We start from the raw sequence: 6,000 nt of genomic DNA on the forward strand, positions 1-6,000 counted from the left end.
TCTACTCCTCTTAGAACTGGGATTTCAAGGTGGTCTGTTGAATTACTGGGGAAAAGATTCAGCAGCACACACAGTAACACATTGTGCTTGGGAAACAGACACATCTGTAAGCCCACTGGAACCAATTTTTTCTTTCACTGCAAGAACTTCTGAACTAATATTTCTATATACAATTTATTCCATTTCCATCTCCTGTCTATCAAGGTTTAAGAGATATCCCAGAAAAAAAATAATTTAGTCCATTTCACTTACTCATCTTGATCCTTCAAAGGAGAAAAGAAAAATAAAATAATTAAAACCTAAATTCAACATGCAGAAAAACCCCAACCATGTACTCAAAAACAACAGAAGTGTCAGAGAAATTGGACTTTGTTTTCCAAGGAGGTAATTTGAGCCAATCTAACACTTCTTTTCCTTTCTTTTTCAAACTAGTAAATTGTGTTAACAACCCACAGTAATACAAGTAGGTATCTTAAATGACTATGGCTGTGTGATTAAAGACTTGCACCATTAGAAACCATGAACAAGATACAAAAAAATCTGGATGCTTTGGATCTTCTTTTGTCATTTTACAGTGCTACCTGGACACCTGTCTGCAAACAGTATATACAACAAAATCAGTACTACTGCTACTGACATTAAGTATACAATGAACCGTCTTTCACTGAATTTTACACTGACCCTTCATACTCTCTTTGCAGGGCAGATGACAAAGAGCTACTGCAGAGAGTACTGTTAACAGTTACTTCATTCCAAAATCAATTATCATTCTTCTAATCTTTCAGAATACACAATTAACATAGGAAATTATTCTGCTTAATTTCCTGGTGTAGTCTAAACAGAGAATGATATCCAGGGCCCTGTTTCTTATGCGGTCATTTAGTCTTTTATTTTTCTGTTCCCCACTCCGATACGTACAAGTTAATAGAAGACAGTAGCAGATAAACAGAGAAAATGTGTATATTGGAAATTTATTGCTCACCTATACCTAGAACTTAATCTGAACTGCACTAATTTTCAGCCCTCAAGTGGTCAGAGGTAAGTTTTAAACAACACACACACACAAAAAATTAGGCACAATGTCACCATTTTTTTAAACCTGGTTTTGCTTCCACAAAGTGCAAAGACCAAGAGAGGAATTAACATTTCTCTCTAAAAAAACAACGTTGTGCCTATTCATTGCTCTATGTCCGTCATATTATTCCAAAGACTATCAAGTCAAGCTTACAGGCATAAGTAATCTCCTTCCTAGAGCATAACATGTATTGGAATAACACTTGAAGCTGGGTTTGTTTGTTTGATTTTTAAAAAGTTGAATAACAAATGCCTAAACCCAGCAGTTTATCACAAAACCTCTGATAAGAATGGCACATGCAGTCACTACACAGTAATGTATTCTCAGAACAAAATATTTCAAACAAATGCTGGTAGGCTCATAGTTAGAAGATTGATGAGCAAACAATAGCCTTTTCTAGGTAAGTTAATTTGCATGCACTTCATCATTTACATAAAGACACAGATATTTAATTATACATAAAATTATTTTTAAATTCTTTTTTCAGGTTATACTGATTTTTCAGCTGATTATTGTGAAATAATATACAAACAGCACATAGTATCAGTTTTTGCCCTCACACAGCATCTTTTACTTGACTCCTAGTATTCCTCTCATGTTTGTGAAGAACACTAAGTGAATGTCCTTTGGAAAGAACCAGGTAAGTATTGTAGAGTACTGCGTGAGATTTACTGAACAGTAAGTCGTTGAGTGGCAGGTCCAATCTCACTGTACAAATGAGCAAAGCTGGAGATATATGCTACCCAGCATTTAATCCCATTCTATATGCAGACCTGTTTCATATCTCTGAAATGACTATCAAATTGTTTTGTAACACACATTTGTTCTCTTAGTTTAAAAAACAGTATTTTTAAACTTAGTAGCTGAAAACTACTAAAGAAAATGCCATATGGAACACCTGATGTGCATAAGTTATAAAAGACAACATGAAAATGGGCTTTATGACACATTCTACCTGTAATCAGTCTAGAGTCTTAATCTTAGGAATCCTTCCATTTGTAGAACCTGTGAGAAAAGCAGTGGATGTATGAAAAAGAATCATGAAATTCTTTTCACATGTATGAACAAATATGGTTTTAGAAGTTCAAACTAATGGCTCTCTTATTTAGATACCCTATCTGCTGACACAGTCAACACTCTCAAGTTTCTGCCTCCCTCCTCCCTTTTTATCCATGCAGTAGCTGGGAAGCAATGTCATTGTACCCTGAGGGGGAGAATGCAGGGGAAGGAAGAGAGGAAAAGAATTTTCACTAGATTCCCTCAGGAGATCATTTTATATCCATGGATAAGAGATCAGATTAACAAAACAGTTTTAGCATACCCAGCAACAACAATATAGGGTGATGTTCTTTCACCACCCTTTGAGTAAACACCACGATCAATGCAGACTGTATATTCTTGATAGCTGCACAGGCCACTCAACTGTTGCAGTACTGTTGCCAGATCCTGGCACACCAGCTGACTGTCTCTAGAGCAGCAGTGATCCCTATAAAACGATGCAAGATGGACCAGAGTACTGTTTCAGTGGCCCAGAACAGACAGCCCCGAAGGCTGACATAAGCAAATGTGTAACTGGTCAAAATGCCCCTGGGTTTGTCATGGTTAATTATAGCCACAGGAAAAACTACTCCGATGCTATTACTACTAGCAACTCCTAAAAGGTCATCCGTTTCTATTGTTCTTGATTGCCTGGTTCTTTACTTAACATTCTTCACTCTCCAGGCTTTTGTATTTTTAATGTTTCTGCATCACATGGCATAACTTTGTCTTTAGAGTGATTTTATGCTTGAGAAGTGGCAAAAAATCAAGAATCAACTCCTTCAGAGCAACACTGTTGGAGGAGATTTTTCAAGAAGTCTTAAAAGAGACTTTGAGGACATTTCTCGACTTCTAGTTTAGCTAAGATGTTAGCACATTTTTTTCTGCCAACTCATACCAACAGCTTTCAACACTAGTTGAAGAGTGAAAAGAGCTGTTATTATTCATTTCTTCCAGAAAAAGGTTACTTGGGAATCCATCAGAACAATTTAGCAGCCCTGTAGAGAGCATAGATAACAGAGAACCGGCAAGATGGGTGGGCTTGAAACTCCACTAAGGGGGAAAAGACCCTGTAGTAGGGTTCAACAGATATTTTACTTTGCCTCCACACCTCAATAATATAATCGGGGCAGGGGAGGAGGGGAGAGAGAAAAAGGGAACAAAAACTGGTAAAAGAAACCTTTCCCTTCCATTCAGTCATAACTGGTCTTCTTGAACCTGCAAACATTCAGTAACCTGCATATTTGAATCTCAGTTCCCACAAACACAATGGACGAAATTGACATTATACAAAAGGCACTCAATTCTTTCACAATTAAGAAGGCGGCAAATTCTATTCTAGAAGAATACCAACATCTAACTCTTTTTGAGTAGAGGGTTTGAAATTTCTGAAGATAACAATGCTTCACCTATGAAGCTGTCACAGTAAAAACAACTTTGTAAACTCAGACCAAGGTCTGGCAGCATTTAAGTGCCACATCATCTTCCAGCAGAGCTTGGCGTGGGAAAAATGTGACTGGTTTTACCAGTTATGGCAGTTTACTACTCAAAAGATGATCTCAGTGGCTTCACGCTAAATCTTTCTTTAGTGCTATTAACATACATCTTCAATTATTAAGTTACTCAGTGTAAACCAATAGGCTACCCTATTCAAACAGCAGTATAAAAAGAAAATAAAATGTCTAAAAGAGGTGTTCCTGGACTTCATGCTAAGTACCACTAAGAACTGCAACTCCTAGACCACTGCCAGGTAGACAGCACTGTCAAGTGGCACTTCCACTCACTCCTCAGGAAGCCTGGATAGCCAAAGTGGGAAAAGAATGGATTACCAGAAAAAAACAGATGAAAGACCACAACCAATGCAGACAGCACTGAAGACTCCAAAACCCAGCGCTCCATTTTTCTCTGCCCAAGAATTCTGAAAAGTGATCAAACACAGTTTTTCCCTTGCAACAACAGCCTTGCTAGAGCAAAACATGAGACCAGTTTATTTCCAAGAAGCCTGCTCTGGAACAAAAGCCATAGCTGCTTTCTGACCCACTTAAATAACATCCATCCAGAAACAGAAAGAAAGACGATAACAGAAAGAAACGTGGGGAAACAAGCAAAAAAAAACCCCAAAATAATAAAAACAACAACAACAACAAAAAAAAAACCCAAACCAAAACAAACTAACAAAAAACACAAAGAAAAAACCCCCAACAAACAAACAAAAAACAAACATAAAACCAACAAAAAGGTGCTTCCTGGAAATAAAAGGTCACCTTGGTTTAAAGTGAGGCTTGCAGACAGGGACAAAATATTACAAACAACAAAACAAAAGAACAACTTAATGCCAAGCTTCCAAAATATCTGCACAATGTAACTTGAGGTTAAAAGGTTAAAGGATGTACCCTCAAGATTACCCGAGTCAGTTTCACATTTACACATCTGAACTAAAGTAAACCTAAATTACTATTCTGAGAGGGTCCATGCAGGACCTTGAAGCTATCAGCACTAAGTAAAACAGCATGGAACAAGAGACGTATTTACATTTGGTGCTAAGCATATATAGAGTGATACCGATAACTAGGAGAACACAGTGCCCTTCATCCTTTTCTGTTACTAAAAACCGACCTGATATTTCAAGTAATTTTGGTATTTCTTCTTCTAAACGACTACAGGATATAAACAACATCCATGTACCAAGTGAACAAATGCAGAACAAATCCAATTACTAAAATCAACCTTTGCAACAAATATAACATTTAAACGGGAAGTTTGGGGGTTTTCAACACCCATTCCCTCAGGTACTAACGCCTCGATGCCTGCGTCGGTCACTGACATGGCATTACCACAGGCACCCTGCCGCCCCTCTCATTGGCCGGCCCCAAGCCCTCAGGTACAAACGAGGGCCGCGCCCTGGCGAACGGCCCCGGCGAGAGCCTGACAACCTGCGCTTCAGGCCGGAGCCGAGCCGGAAACCGCTGCGGAGAAGCGGCCGTTTTCTTCTCCAACCTCCCCGCTTCCAGCGGGCACGGCGCCAGAGAGGATGTACGGGAGGCAGAAACGGATAAATGCAATAATCATGGCGAGATAACCGCACGGCGGGAGGGGGAGACGCAAGGCAAAAAAGAGGGGCAGATGCCATCTTGTGCCTCGGAAATTTCAGCCCTGGACATGTCCAGCTCCGGCTACACCCACTGTCGAGCCCTGACGGGCACCAGCGCCTCAGGCCCGACCGCCCCACGGCCTCCGTCGCCCCAAGAGACGGGCGTACAGCCCACTGGGGAGGCGGCGCCCACCCGACACCGGCCGCAGCAGGTGGTGGCGGAGCCCGTTTTCCCCGCCAGGATGCGGTACGGAGTCCAGCGATCCCCCTTCCCGCACTCACCTTGCCCGTTGCGAACGGGAGGGCAGGGCCGAGCTGAAGGCACTGCCACCACTCCTCCAGGTGTTCCGGCGCCGCCGGCGTCACAGCGCCGAACGGAGCCGCCTCTGCCAGCCCCGCAGCGGGGCGGAGCTGCTGCCGCTGCTGCCGCCGCCGCCCGCGCAGCCCCCGAGGCGGGAGGGCGGTGGCTGTTGGGTCCCTGGCGCCCGGTGCTGTCGGCTTCCTGGCGTTAGTGTCGGCCAGGGCGTGCTTCCCCGTCCTTCCCCGTCCTTCCCCGGAGTCTCCGTGAGGGAGGCCTGGGGAAAAGGCGGCAGGAAAGTCACCGGGGTTTGGAGCTCTTCCGAGGCTCTTCGCTGCCTCTACCAAAACCGTTCTTCTGCTGGGGACCGCAGGTGTCCCATGAGGAGCATCGAGGAAGTATTAAAAAGTTTTGGCTGCTGTAAATAGGCAGTTGTCGTCAAGGTAGTGGAAACGGAGAAAAAGGCCCTTTGACATAGCAAGCAGGTAGCAGTGTCAA

At 42.5% G+C, this 6,000-nt stretch overlaps 1 protein-coding gene across 5 annotated transcripts in view; it reads right to left on the reverse strand.

Moving 5' to 3' along the window:
- The window catches only part of ICA1 (islet cell autoantigen 1), a 74,200-nt gene extending 68,573 nt beyond the window's left edge, over positions 1–5,627 (reverse strand). For 4 of the 5 annotated variants that reach the window (XM_061344704.1, XM_061344703.1, XM_061344702.1 and 1 more), the window contains exon 1: positions 5,487–5,627. The gene's annotated coding sequence lies outside the window, so the exon portion shown is untranslated. Of the gene's footprint in view, positions 1–4,947; positions 5,075–5,486 lie in introns of those variants that run through there. The other variant, XM_061344701.1, reaches the window with a different exon arrangement.
- Between the last annotated feature and the right edge of the window lie 373 nt (positions 5,628–6,000).

This window comes from Neopsephotus bourkii, unplaced genomic scaffold, assembly GCF_033783945.1.
Source record: "Neopsephotus bourkii isolate Nb327-2 ecotype Australia unplaced genomic scaffold, CSIRO-AGI_Nbou_v1 NB_233, whole genome shotgun sequence".
Classification (NCBI taxonomy): Eukaryota; Metazoa; Chordata; class Aves; order Psittaciformes; family Psittacidae; genus Neopsephotus; species Neopsephotus bourkii.